At 39.2% G+C, this 15,934-nt stretch overlaps 1 pseudogene; it reads left to right on the top strand.

Moving 5' to 3' along the window:
* Window positions 1-7,476: 7,476 nt before the first annotated feature.
* On the top strand, window positions 7,477-15,653 carry LOC125922470 (keratin, type II cytoskeletal 8-like; annotated as a pseudogene).
* The last annotated feature ends 281 nt before the right edge of the window (window positions 15,654-15,934 follow it).

The following is a 15,934-nucleotide window of genomic DNA, read 5'->3' as shown; positions in this document are numbered from 1 at the left end:
AATCCAGAAAGGATGCTGTTTTATTACCAACTGATTATAAATATTTATTCCACACCTACTGTACATCATATTGGTCCTTTTGGGGGGTAAGTCAAATATATAAAACAGTGATAAAAAAGACAGTTGCTCCAAGCATGCTTAGTTGGTGAATTCTTCCTGATTATCTCTGTCTACGTGAGGAAATAAACATAGCTGAACCCCTTTGATGTGCCAGACACTGTTAAGTGCTGGGAATATAAAAATAAATAAGATGCAGTCCCTGCCACAGATGAAATCACAGTCTAATGGGAGAGAGACTACAGTTCTTACCATCTAACGTGCTAAGCTCTGTAACAGCATGACAATGATGGACAAGATACTAACACAACCATTTCACATAATCAATTCAGTTTGAAAATAGAACTGAGCACATTTTAACAGTAGCTGCAGTAGATGTGGAGTGACAGCTCCATTTTGTCTCCATCACCCCACGTGGAACTCAATCTCTCTAACCCTCGGAGGACTGTTCTCTGTAGAATGGGTAGCTGGAAAGAAAGAGGTCATTCTTTCACCCTACAGACTTGTTCTGGGTGTGTGCCTTCCAAAGCTAGTGTGTTTGCAATCTCAAGTCCACAACAATGGAATTCCCAGGTTCTGTGTTCCCTTCATGAGAAAATATGCAACTGCTTTGGGCTATTTGAAATTTCCCATTCCCACTGAAAACCTTCCACCTCTTAAATCTAAAACATCACATCCCAGTCACAACTTTTTCTCTTCACATATTCTGCACTCTCTTACTTTCATTGATACCTACCGTCAACCTCAGAGAACCTGCCTTATCTTCTTCCCTTTCTCTCCTCTTTCTGGTCTAGGCCTTTGGGATCCATCCCTTCAGATATTCTGTTGTTAACATCCATTGGCTTTGACCTTGTCGATCTCCCTTCTAATGCATAAGGACCGAAACCCCGTGGATCATTCTAACCACTGGTCTGTTCCACTAAATCTGGCGCCAGGAAGAAATGTAGTTTACAGCCCTGATGGAGCCTTTGGGGCCAATCAGCAGTCCTTTACATGCCCCTAGTTGGCCCCTTTTCCCATGACCCACAAACAGCTTCACTAATTACATTTATTATTTTTCAAACTCCTTTTTCAAACCTTGTCATTCTCATTTGCAGCAGATTATCTTGTCCTCTTCTCTTTTTTTTTTTTTTTGAGTTTTATTTATTTATTTTGAGAGAGAGAGAGAGAGAGAAAGAGAGAACATGAGCAGGGGAGGGGCAGAGGGAGAGAGAGAGAGAATCCCAAGAAGGCTCTGCACTGTCAGTGTGGGGCTCAAACTCACCAACTGTGAGATCATGAACTGAGAGGAAATCAGGAGTCAGACTGAGGCACCCAGGCACCCCTTATATTGTCCTTTTCTTAACATAGAAAACACAAATCATTTAAAAAGAACTTTCTTATAGCCCTGTTTTCCTATATATCTACATATATATATGCCCCTTCTATCACAGAGAATGAGATATCTCACTTCCTGCCCAAAGCTAGTCCTACAATCCACATCTTTCACCCATTCAGGTCCCTGCTCTGCCTATCAGCTCTGTTTTCCCCTGTACTTTGGGGGTTTTACCCTCTGCATATGATATAGTCAAGCCTCTCCTCGTGAGAAAACAAGCCCTCTCTCAACCCTGTGTCTTTCTTAAGCAATCTCTCTAGCTTCCCTTGACCCTCACAACCAAGTTACTTAAGAGTGATCTTTGCCTCCTGCTTACTTCTTCACTCACTGTAATTTGGTTTCTTTCTCCTATCTACAAAAACTGTTCTGATGAGACCAAATTGCTGTTCATGCTGTTCCCAAATTGCTATAGCCAGTGGATATTTAGCCACTCTATCTTTCTTGATTGTTCCGTAACATTTGACACTATGGTCAACTTTTTCAAACTCTTTTCTCTCCTGGCTTTTATAACATCATATCTCTTTGTTTTTCTTCTACCTAAATAAATACTTTTGGAGACTCATCTCTTATTTCTCCACTCCTTAAATATTAGAGTACCCTCAAAGGCTTTATCCTCAGGCCTCATCAATTCTACATGCTAACTCAGTGTTACCTCTTAGGGTTTCAACGTTCACCTATACAATAACATCTCCTGACTCAACATGTCTAGACCTGATCTCACTGTGAATCCAAGACCACAAATGCATCTGAATAAAGAACAATTCTGTATGGATGTCAGTAAGATGTGTGAACACCTTAAATTCAGCACATCATTAAAAATTGAACTTGGGGGCTCCTGGGTGACTCAGTCCATTGAGCGTCTGACTTCAGCTCAGGTCATGGTCTCGCAGTTCATGAGTTAGAGCCCTACATCAGGCTCTGTGCTGTCAGCACAGAGCTCTGCCCCTCCCCCACTCATTCCCCCCTTTCTATCTCTCTCAAAAATAAAGAAACTTTAAAAAACGTTTTGAACTTGAATCCACAGGACACTGTTTAGAGATGTAACATGTAATTATAAAACCAGAATGGCTCTTGACATATAAGCAGTTGGCCCTCAAACAATACAGAGGTTAGGGGCGCAACTCCCATGCAATAAAAAAATCCACATATAATTTTTGACTCCCCCAAAACTTAACTACTAATAGCCTACTGTTGACCAGGAGCCTTACCAATACACATATATTGTGTATGTATTATATACTGTGTTTTTACAATGAAGTAAACCAGAAAAAAAGAAAGTGTTATTTTAAAAACCATAAGGAAAAGAAAATACATTTACAGTGCCATATTGTATCCCAAAAAAGTCCATGTAAAAATAGACTCGCACAGTTCAGACCCATGTTGTTCAACTGTATTGTCATTTTTTTGTCTTAACTTTAGAGGGAGCTTTTAGGAATTAATATCCCTTACGGTAAAAAATCATGTGTCTAAAGTCGAGTGAATCTTGTAACATCTTTTTCTATATATTTTTTCCCATAGAAATATGTCCAGAAATAAATGTTCCAAAAGTTAATAATGAATATTTCTGAGTCCAAGGACTTGGGGTGACATTTAACTTTCACTTTATGTCTTCTTGTACCTCTTTAAGTTTTATAGTGAGTTTGTACAATTTTTCAATAGTTTTTAAACTAATCTCATCTCCATCTCTCTCTGTATTTCCTATTCACAAAATAACACCAAATGGTACCATCTTCTAATTTGGATGTAGTCCTTGATTTTTTTTTCTTGCACCCACCTCCTCTTGAACATGTCTTAAATCCATTCACTTCCTTTTCAGTCCCACTGCTCTATTCTAAGTAAGGACTTCATTCTCTCCAACCTCAGCTCTTGCAGTGGCTTTTTGCCTCTAGTCTCAGACCCTTCCGTTCCATACTCCATACTATTGTCAGAAGTTTGTCTCTAGAACCCAAATCCTGGCATGCCATATGCTGTTTAAAATCAGTAGCTTTCAGTAGCCTTCAGAATAAAATCTCAACGACTTGGAATGTCCTAAATGATCTACATGATCTGACCCATGTATTTTCAAAATGGTGACCTTAGACCTTAGGATCAGAGCAAGGTTCAAATCCAAATTCTCTATTTGCTCTCTGGTGACTCAGACAAGTTAATTAACGACTTTGGGGCTGTTTCTTTGCTCGCAAGCTGGAGCAAATGATACTTTGCAGAGTTGTTATGTTAGAGATAACTGCATTTAAGTAGTGGACATAACTTTAGGTGCTCAGTAAATGTAACTTATTATTTTTACTACTACTGCTTTTATTGTTTCCATATAGCCCTTGAGGAGGGACAGTGTCTTATTTACGTTTATATCTCCATCTCCTGGGCCTAACATATTCAAGGAACTCAAGAAATATTTGCTAAAAAAATAGTACAGGTAATATTTTGGACTCCTCTTGGTCGCAACTGGGCCTTTGTAGACTGGCTGTGAGCCTCTAAAATTCATCAGTTAAGTCATCTGATCTTTTCCATCTGAATCCAATCATAAAGTTAGTCTTGTGTCTGCATGCAGAGATTACAGAGAATTCTTCTAGCATGCTCCCTCAGTTGATTACTGAAAAATATCAATGCCACACTGCCCGTCTGAATTTGAAAAATTCGCACAGTTCTGAGTCACACCAGATGAATCTAAAAATGTTTCTGTATATACTTGATTATATAATGTCATAGCCTCTTATTCTACAAACTTCAACATTTGTTTACTTGGATTACTAAAATTGATTTTAAGAGTTCAGATTCTAAAGTCAGATTTATCAATCCATTTGTATTTTGACCCTCATACCCTAAGTTAAAAACCACCAACAAATTCCAAAGTGCTTCAAAGTGCAAACCAATTACGGCTTTGAGCAGTCATTAAATTAAATGCAGTGCATTATTTTGACTAAAGAAAAAAAGCATTGTCTCTGTAAATTTTTATGGAGTACTCCAAAGGCAGGGTTTTCTCATCATCCTCCGAATAAACAAAACCGTAAATTCTACAGACCAAAGAGTAAAATAAAAACAAAATTAAAAATTGGCCACACACACCTGCCTGCTTAGCTGTAACAGATGTGATTAATGTCACAATTTAGTACCCACGCAATAATGAGGTGCCCAAAGAGGACTCGGTAAAGGTAATTAATGCTAAATTCGCAGCAGTTTGATTTTTAACCTAAAAAAAAAATTGTTCTAAATAGTAAATATTTTCCTATTTAATAATTAAAATGCCTTACATAGGCATGTTTTTTCCACTTCAATAGTATAAATCCAAGATTCTCCAGGGCTAACTGAATGACAAGCTAGTAACATCAATGAGATACACCATACAGCTATAAATGCCACTTCTAGAATTATTAAGATGATGCCATCAGAAATCACGATCCATTCACATTATATCTTGAAATTGTTGGCTGGCCTCCCCTAGACTCTACTAACCCACATTAAAACTCAGTGGCAAGCTAAAAGTTGCATCCCCTTGTGGGGATGGATGGTGAACTTCTGAATGTACAACCTTTGATTCCAGTGGATATGGTGCTATGGTCTGAATGTTTGTGTTTCCCCAAAATTCCTATGTTGAAATCCTAACCCCCAAAGATAACGTTATTAGAAGGTAGGGCCTTTGGGAAATGACCAACTCATGATGGTGAAACCCTCGTGAATGGGTCTAATGCCCCTCTAGCAGAGGCTCCAGAGAACTCCCTAGCCTTTCTACCATGTGAGGAACACAGGGATAAAACTGCCAGCTATGAACCAGGAATAGAGCCCTCCCCAGAATACAACCATGCTGGCAACTTGACCTTGAAGTTTCCAGCCTCCAGAACTTTGAGAGATGAATTTCTGTTGTTTGTAAGCTACGCTGTCTACAGTATTTTGCTACAGCAGCCAGAACAGACTAAGACACATACAGTGATGGAAAAGTCTACTTGAGTAATTTGAGATCATTATATCAGCAAAGAGCTGGAAATTACATATAGAATACATGAGAATCTAAATGGATAAAATGTAATAACTATGAATAAAAATATTACATTTCCTATGACCAATTCTATTATATAATGAAATATATTGTTGGCAACTTTGCATTAGAAAACTGGAAGAGAGGGCCTGGGTGGCTCAGTCAGTTGAGCGTCTGACTTCAGCTCAGGTCATGATCTCATGGTTTGTGAGTTCAAGCCCCATGTCAGGCTCTGTGCTGACAGCTCAGAGCCTGGAACCCACTTCGGATTCTGTGTATCCTTCTCTCTCTGCCCCTCCCAGCTTGTTCTCACTCTTTCTCTGTCTCTCTCTCTCTCTCTCTCTAAGATAAATAAATAAACAACAAAAAAAAGAGAAGAAAACTTGAAGGAGTAATTCACTCAGGAAAGTCTACTTAAATCAATAGGAAACCATATAACAACAGTACTTTTATTTTTGTATAAAGATTTTCTTTCAGATGATCCACAGTAGCTCACAAACACTCATCCTGGATTGGTCAATAAAATGAAGGAAATTACTTAATAGTTTAAGTTAAGAAAATGACCCCTAGAATGACACTCATTACTGTAAAATGTATTCAAAGTAAAAATCTGCTCAAGTGAACATCACCAAAAGCAACATGTCCGACTTATAATGCTAACACCTCAACACAGCAGTGGCAAATATCTTTATTACTTTCAGTTTAATGTAACAAAGCTGCCTACTGATAAGTTGCCTGCTCAAGTTTCTAGAGTCAATATAAAAGGAATATAATATACAGTATCATATAATACTTTCTTGACCCCAGTTTATCCTAGAAATTATTTCTTTTTTATAACGTGTAATAGTCTTAAAGAACTGATCTAGATACCAATAAAGTGTGACTAATTTATATTTGGTTTATAAATAATAAATTAGTGGACAATGGAGACAGATTCTGTAACAGAGCAAAGAACTCACAAAGAATGCAAGAAGTGACGAAGTGTGAGATGGGGTAGCCAGCGCAGGCTAAAAGGTGATGATGTATGAAGTGTAGCTGAAAATCCCAAGGAAGGATGAAGTGAGAGGGCAGTGATCTTGGGGTGGTGGACGTCCAACTGTAAAGTAAAAAATTTTATCTGAGAGATTATTAAAATGACCAGAAGGAAGCTGGACGACTGGTGGGGCTGAATTTTGATAAATGGATAATATATAGAATAGTAAGAGCAACACTCAACAACTAAATCTTTAAACACAATATAGATGTCTTGTCTTCAAATTATCTCCTGTCTTCATGTGACTGCAGTGATACATTTTCAGTAAGCAGTCCCCAAAGACTATAATCTGCCATAATTTAACCTCCATATGTGGATTGTTTTGAAACTCAATAATGTCATAATTTACTTTTAATAAATCCTGGATCCCAAGGATTACTAATGTATTTCTAAATCTCAGTGCTGATTTGTTTTAAAGACAAGATAGTAAGCTCCATGAAGACATCTGAAACACTTCTACAGTACCTGGCATATTGTATATGATCAAAAAGTATGGACTGAGTGAGTGGATGGATGGACAGATGGATGGATGGATAGATGGATGGATAGATGGGTGAGTGGATGGATGGATGGATGGATGGATGAATGGATGGAAGGATGAAGTCAAGATAAATCTGCAACCAAGCAAAGTTAAAACCACACCATAGGTTTTCCACATTACAGTGTGGTAGACCAAAATAGCTCAAAGAACATAAGGCACCTGATGGGTTTTCCTGTACCATTTTTGGTGACACTCATCAAGTCATTGGACTACAGGCTGCTTAAGCCAGAGGTTGCATCTGTGGCACCATCAGCACCCAGCTCTAGGGTTATATGCAGGATCAATTAAGAAAAGTTGTTGATCCACACAAATTCATATTTGTAACAATGTTAAATGAGAAGATTTCATCTAATAACATTGCTCTTCATAAACCGGGGACTATTTTTAACTGTCTTTTTCTTTCCCGAACTATTTTAATGAACTTCTGAACCAAACTGGGTATCTTAACTCAGCATGGCTTACTATATGAATGCATCTATTTCGTTTTGAAATGTGTAAATATGGCCTATAAAGGTGTAATTCCTGGTCTACCTCTGGTCTTCCTTATTCTCATCTTAGCCTTTAACATCATCCTTCATGCCAAACTACCTAAGACATTTTTGGTCCAAGTAGACATTGGTTTCATAGTAATAGGGATTGGGAGTTAATCTGACAATAATTATTGAAACATGCATTTTTAAAAATCTGACATCGAAATAATAGTAAAGTCTTCTATTAAAATATAAACTTTTGGGTGGCCTGGGTGGTTCAGTCTGTTGAGCATCTGACTCTTGGTTTGGGCTCAGGTCATGATCTCATGGTTCATAAGTTTGAGTCCCACATGGGGCTCTGTGATGATGGAGCAGAGCTTGCTTGGGATTCTCTCTCTCCTCTCTCTGCCCCTTCCCCACTCGTGCTCACTCTCTCTCTCTCTCTCAAAATAAATAAACTGCATATATATGTATAAACTTTTGATTAATGTGTAAATTTGCTTCTATTTCAGCCTGTCTGAAATAGCCTTCCCATATTATCAACTCTGTATTTAACATTCAGGTGCTTTTACCACCACCACCCTTTGCTCCTAGTATCTCTCCTTTGCATGTATCCACTTTGCGTCTCTTTCCTTATGAAAATTTTACCCTGAAAAGTCTTGTGGTCATTCCTACTCCTTCTTCACTTACACTGCAAGTAGTAAAATGGTTGTACCCCTCAAAAACAGGAGGTACTAGGAGGAAAGTTAGTAAAGCATATCCATGCTTACTGCTAATGAAAGAAAGATATAGAGACAGAGTGTTATCAAGAGGGAAATTACTACTTTTAAGAAATTGAATAAAAGTTAAAATTTGTTTTCTGGAATAACCAGGAATAATAGTAGGAATACCTGGGAATAATAGTCCTAGCACCATAACACATAGGCACTTTGGGGGAAAAAATGCACAGAATAGGTCAGAGTGCAGGGGGCAGTAAGGAAATCTATGGTCAATTAGATGCAGAGTGAAATTTATCCAAGATTTGGATTTCAAAGAGACCATATTGTTCCAATTCATCCCAGTTCTGCTCTTCACAATGAAGAAGAGAAAGTGAGCTGTCAATAGAGATCGCCTTTATTTGATATATTTACAGGATGGGTATGAAGAGGAAGTGGAGGATGCACAATGTCCCCTCTGACCTATTTTCTTGTGTCGTGTGTCATATTGTACAGGGCATGACAATCAGTATGACCAGGGTGGAGATAGCATACCTCTTCTTGGGATGCAGCAGTCATGCAGATGGCCAACAGTCATGGTATCTTCCCTTTGAAGACAAAAGAGGAGAAGGGAAAATCCTTGCCATACACAAAGAAGATGACAGGCTCTGCCTAAATACAAAAGAAGAAAGCAAGGACTTAAAAGGTACAACCTAGGCCAGTGGCCTTCATTACAAAAGGTTGGTTTTGAATTGAAGTATGTGCAATCTCTTCAGAATCTAGCAATCAAGAATCTAGCAATCAAGAAAGCAATTACTTTCTTTGGGAAGTAATCCTGAAAAGTACCAGGAAAGAAGTGGGGAATTGAAAATAGAGAAAGGAAGGAGGCCAATCAAGGGTATGTTTTCAAGCAGGCTACAGTTATTAGTGACTAGAGTTTCAGTCCCACTGAAGAATCCAAGGAGACAATGAGCAATATGCCTCAGAGATAGCCCAAGCTAGGGATATTTGCCCTCCAGTTCTATCACACATTGCCCAAGAGCTACCCCCAAGGGGTCTGAATGCCTCAGCACTCCCTGCATGTCCTACCCACAGGCCAAATACACTCCAGTAGCCAGAGAAGATCTTACACAGAATCGCACATACTTGCTGCACAAAGCAGAATAGCTGGGCAGGTAAATGATGGGTACTGAGCAGATAGAACAAGGCATCAACAGCATTTGCTACCCCTAATTCCCATTAGATTGGACTCCAAAATACCAATATATTTATCATCTGATCAAAAAAATGAGGGAAGAGAAGTAAACTATCTTTGTATGAAAGAAAATGCTGCAGGTAAAAGAAGACTAGAGCATTAATTTAAAAGAAAACTTCCTTACTGTAAATTTCTTGGGCCTTTTAGAAACTAATATTAGGTTAGAACAAGGGTTGGCATTCTAAGACCCTCATGCCAAATACAACCTGCCAACTGTTTTCATACAGCTCCAAAGCAAGGGTTGTTTATATTCTTAAATGGTTGGGAAAAGGTAAGAAGAGGACACTTTCATGACCCGCAAGATATTTTCTATGATATGCAAATAGCAATGTCCATAAACATGTATTGGAACACAGCCACAGTCATTCAGTTATGCAATATCAATGGCTATGCTGTCCATGGCAGGGTTGAGTAGTTGTGACAGAGACCATACGGGCTTAAAAGCATAAGTTTTCTTCTCTGGCCCTTCACAGAAAGTTTGCCAACTATAATTTAGAACCTGACTCAGTCTCAGGTAATCTTCATGATAATAGTGATTCCCTGGGGTGGAGGGAAGGAACAGTCTCTTTCTTTTTTTTTTTTTTTTAAGGAGAATTAAAACCCCTGATTAGGCTCCATCCGTCAGTCTCTGGCTTCTTGGACAAGGATGACTGTTATCTTTTCCACCCCTAAATTGATCAGAGCAGAACAAACAGTCTCCCATTATTGCCAACATACAACTTAAGGTTTCTCAGGGGTAAAGCATGTTCCTTAGAATGAGATTCTTACAAACAGTAATAGAAATGGAATAAACTTTAAGATTTAGAATCGCTTTTTTCCTCCAATATGAAACATAACACTTTGCAAACACCTGCTCCATTTTGAGTTTCTCCAGACATAAATTCACACTGGAAACCAACGTTTGAACCCTTGAAAAGAAGCTAATTTTGAAACAGGAGATGAAAAGATACCACCCCACAGGGTAACTAGAGAGAGAGAGAGAGCGAGAGAGAGAGGACACAACAGCAGGTGAGAGAGAGTTTAATTAATATCATTTAATCATCAGGCACCAAGCTAATACATTATCAAAGGAATAAAGATTTAGATAAACGATTGGACATAGAGCGAAAGAATTAAAACTGGTAACTTTCATCAGATCCCAAGGGAATCCAATATGCCAAGTTTAATCTGGTACCTAACCACATGGTTCCTTGTTCCGTCATGGAAACAGGGACTAGATATGTAAACCAGGTCTTTTCCAGGGAGTGTTACAGTGATCTATGGGTATGCTATAAATCAGCACTGCGTCCCTCAGGATGCCAAAGTCCATTCTCAAGGCCTTGTTTACAGGAGAACATCAGTATTCTCTGGGCACACACGTCAATGCAAAGAGAACTTTAAATAGCACAAGAGAAAAGCGTTCCTGGTAGTCATACAGCCTATGAGAAACTTTGAAGTACAAATGAGAAGTGGAAGTGAATGTTAAACGTATGCCTTGTCCTAAAACTTCATGAAAAATGAAATGTACAAGAAAAGTTGGATCCCTGCCATGACACCCATTACAGTGTAGACTAAGGCTCTGACCTTTTGGGTTATACTTACTGTGTTTTTGACACATTTGGTCAATTAAAACGGGTGAAGTGTAATTTGTTTTTCTTAAGTTTAATACAGCACGTCAATAGAAGTTAACCAAAATTTATAGTTGGAACACTAAAGCTGCCACATGCACTTAAACAAATGAACACAATTTATCACGGTTGAAATAAAGAGAACATCACGGGCATTTGACTTTATACTTCACATAAGCGTGTTGCCAAATATAGGAAAGTAAGCTCCTTCTCACACTTCCAATGGAAAAGACATTTTGGTTCACATTAAATATTGGTGTGAAAAGTCTGGCAGGTATCCAGTCCTAAGGAGTGTTAACGTTGGCACTTCCACTGTGTACTTTTACTATAAATTGTTGTAGCGTTTATTTGACATGGAATACCCAAAGGATTGATGAGCAAAGAAAGGAAGATTTTTTTTTATTGTGCCATATTACCTTTTTCAGACATCTATACTAAGCCTTTACATCTTCCAAGTCTAAACAAGCAGCCACCTGTATTCAATCGGTGCAAGATATTTTTCATGAAACTATAGCTTGCCTTTTTATAAACCTATAAAAGCACACATTTTCCATTTTATTAGTCAGCAAAGTAGTGGTGGATTTAATAATAAAACTTATAAATGCAGTTTCTTTATAGACAGTTGAGCTTTTTTTTTTGCTTGTTTAAAATACCATGAGAACAACCAAATTTATTTCACAGTTTCTGTCTCTATCACCGAGAAACAAGGAGCTACGATTTTGTATATCTTTACATTAAAAAAATTCACCTAGCACTCAGACCATTTATATAGCAGCCTACAGACTCCCAAAGATTTAAGAGAAACACAATACCACTAGGGGAAAATTATCTGCTACCATCAAATACATGTATTTGATTTTGACATTCATAATATGTATGTCACTACATACAGCTACAGCAGTCATGCACTTTGAATTTCTTTTTTTTTAAATTTTTTCAATATTTATTTATTTTGAGAGACAGAGAGAGACAGAGCATGAGAGGGAGGGGCAGAGAGAGAGGGAGACACAATCAGAAGCAGGCTCCAGTCTCTGAGCTCTCAGTACAGAGCCTGATGCGGGGCTTGAACCCACGAACTGTGAGATCATGACCTGAGCCAAAGTCAGACACTCAACTGACTGAGCCATCCAGACACCCCTTGCACTTTGTGTTTCTAAATAAATTTGTGTCTCTTTTTTAATTAAATATACGTATACAATATACACAATAATTAAATATATATATGCGCAGAATCTCGCTATTATAAAGTGAAATTTTAAGGTAGCAATACGTAACCCATATGATATTGGTAAGATTTAAAACAGTGGTACACCTATCGATGAGGGAGATATAGGAGAGTATGCTGGAGGAAGTATGGATTGTTACAGCCTTTTGGAAAAACAGTCTGGCAATATCTGCTAAAATATAAATCACATACACTTTTCTTTTCTTTTTTTAAATTTTTTTAAAAGTTTATTGATTATTGGGAGAGAGTGCGAGCCAGGGAGGTAGAGAGAGAGAGAGGGAGGCACTGAATCAGAAACAGGCTCCAGGCTCTGAGCTGTCAGCACAGGGCCCGATGCGGGGCTCCAACTCAAGAACCATGAGATCGTGACCCGAGCCAAAGTCGGACGCTTAACTGAATGAGCCACGCAGGCGCCCCAAATCACATACACTTTTCAAATCAACATCTTTGTTACCGGTAATCTGTATCATAGAAATAAAATACTAGTATATACGGATAGTTAATGCAGTTTTTTTAGGGCAGGGACAAAAAATGGGGGTGGGGGGAGTGAATGTCTATTAATGGGTAAAAGTTTTAATAAGCTGTGGTTAAAAACATTCCATGAAATAACATACAGCAATTACAAGGAATTTTATGAATCTATAGTCAATGATTAAAAAGATTCCCACAACACACTTTGGGACTGCCTGCCCTTAGCCCCTACAGTATTAATAAAAGACATTTTTATTTTGTAGCTATTGAAACATCTCATAATTAGTTCCTAAAATAAATGTTAGCTTCTGGGGTGCCTGGGTGGCTCAGTCAATTAAGTGTCTGACTCTTGATTTCAGCTCGGGTCATGACCCCACAGTCATGAGACAGAACCCCACATCGGGCATTGTGCTGACAGTACATAGCCTGCTTGGGATTCTCTTTCTCCCTCTCTCTCTGCCCCTCTGTCTCTCTCTCGCTCTCTCCCTCTTTCAAAAATAAAAATAAATAGACTTAAGAAAAGGAAATGTTAGATTCACCATAAAGTAGAGGAAGTAAATACATTCTTAAGTTCTGGAAAAAATAAAATAAAATAAAATAAAATAAAATAAAATAAAATAATACACACAAACAAAAAACGATGTCTACAACATGCTGTTAAATGAGAAAGGCAAGAGACAGAGAAAAATATATATCATCCTACCTTTCTAAACCAAACAATACCAAAATATTTAAATACATATATAACTCTAAATGTGTGTGAATATATGTAAACATGTATGTGAATAAAATCATATGACCACAAATTGAAGTAGGCCAAGATACATACGAGGTTGGTAACATTGATACCTAGGGCTATTCAGCTGGTGGGAGAAGAGATAATGAACAAAAAGAAAATTGCGGGTTTTTTTAAGTTTATAAAATAAAAACAAAATTATTATATGATCATCTTTTGCTAAAATCTTTGGGGAAAGGAGTGTTTGTGTATGTTTCTAAAAAAGGTACATGAAACAATAATCATCAAAACATTGATGGTATTTTTCCCCAATGTGCAGAGATTTTGGATATTTCCTTTCTCTTTTGTTGGCTGATTTTTTTTTAACGTTTATTTATTTTTGAGACAGAAAGAGACAGAGCATGAACGGGGGGAGGGTCAGAGAGAGAGAGAGACACAGAATCTGAAACAGGCTCCAGGCTCTGAGCTGTCAGCACAGAGCCCAATGCAGGGCTCGAACTCACGGACCGTGAGATCATGACCTGAGCCGAAGTCGGACGCTCAACCGACTGAGCCACCTAGGCGGCCCTGTTGGCTGATTTTTTTAAACAAGGATTGTTATTATATACGATGAAAGGGCTATTTGCATTGGAGAGAAAAAACTAAGAACTATAGAAAGAATATACTAGCTTAAATTTCTCTAAATAAAAATACTCACTATGGGAGAAATTTTTAAAGCTTGAAATGCAAAAAAAAAAAAAAATCTTACTTTTCAAAGGAAAAAAAACGGGAAAAAGTCATGAGGAAAAGGATGTGGTATATGCCACCAATAGGTCTCACTATCCATTCTCCCCCTTTGTTTGCCATTATGAGATTGTCTTTGTGTTTCATCCGGACAAACTGGCACTGAGACTAAACACTGTATTTTGCATTCTCCTTACAGGTAGGAATGCAGGAAGGTGCCTAAGTTCTGCCAGCTGATTATAAGAAGTGAAGTATGCAATCCTCAGGCCTGGAACATGGAAGTGGCAGCGTGAGCCACATGCAGCCACACAGACCAGAGCAAGCCCAAGGGACTACAGAGAGCAAGAAAAGGCAAGGTTATCATATCATAACCCCAGACTGCATATGTTTGAATTGGCACAAATACACTTTTATTGTTTCAAAGTCGCCGTCACTTTATTCTTTACGTTGTGAACAGTCAATACACTCTACAACAACAGAGGTGCGTACCTAGGCATGAGCTACCTTAACAAAACTTAAAATAGCAAATATTAATTCAGTGGTCAGTTGGTGATCAGCAAGAAAACAGATACAGTGGGCTGGAAAGTTGGTGATCCTTCTTGCCATGGTAGATGACGTGATAAACTGACTCTCAGATTAGCTGTGGACTATAATATCTTACGAATACAGATCACATGCAGATAGAGCTTATGAGTGAGACCACCTGGGAAAAAACTATCAAAATACGGGTAAGAATTGGCTCTTTCTTGCCAAGTTTGGCAGTCCTGCAGGAGAGATCAGTTCAAGAGAATTAGAAGATATTTCTGTAGAGGCAGATTTTGCAGGAGATAAGACTGGCCCAGCCCTCTTCAAAACACCACTGAGAATGGGGACGGTGTAGAGGCAAAGATAGGGCCTTTTGCCTTCTCATCCAAGACTCCCCTTTCAAATGACCAGCCTTGTCCCGGGTGGGCAGAGGCAGCAGCTTCCAGGGTGGCCTGGGTGCCAGCATGAGTGTGGTCAGCGGCTACAGTGGGGCCAGGGAAGTGGGCAGGATCACGGTTGCATCAGTGAACCAGAGCCTGAGGAGTACCCTTAAGCTGGAGACAGACCCCAGTATCAAGGCCGTGTGCACCCAGGAGAAGGAGCAGATCAAGACCCTCAGCAACAAGTTTGCCTCCATCGATAGGGCTGGCACCTGGGGCAGAAGAACAAAATTCTGGAGACCGAACGCAGCCTCCGGCAGCAGAACACAACTCGGAGCCACAGGGACATGTTCTAGAGATACACCAGCAACCTTCAGCAGCAGCTGGACATATTGGACCAGGAGAAGCGAAAGCTGGGGTTAAAGCTTGGCAGCAGGCAGGGGCTGGTGGAGGACTTCAAAAAGCAGTACCAGGAGATCAAAGAGCACGCTGTCGCTGATGCAGAGCAGTGCAGGGAGCTGTCCGTGAAGTTCACCAATGCCAAGCTGGCACGGCTGGAGGCACCCAGCAGTGAGCCGAGTAGGACATAGCATGGTAGCTATGCGAGTACAAGGAGCTCGTGAACATCAAGCTGGCCCTGGACATTGGAGATTTCCACCTACTGCAAGCCCTTGGAGAGCGAAGAAAGCTAGCTGGAGTCTGGGATGAGAACATGAGTATCTATACTAAGACCACCAGTGGGTACTCAGGTGGGCTGAGCTCAGCCTACAGGGTCCTCGTGAGCCCTGATCTCAACTATGCCCTGAGCACCTTTAGTCTGGCGGGGGCTCCAATTTCTTCAGCTGCGTCAGCTCCTCCAAGGCGGTGGTTG

The sequence above is a fragment of the Panthera uncia genome, chromosome B1 (assembly GCF_023721935.1).
Source record: "Panthera uncia isolate 11264 chromosome B1, Puncia_PCG_1.0, whole genome shotgun sequence".
NCBI lineage: Eukaryota > Metazoa > Chordata > Mammalia > Carnivora > Felidae > Panthera > Panthera uncia.
This window is presented reverse-complemented; position numbering and strand designations above follow the sequence as displayed.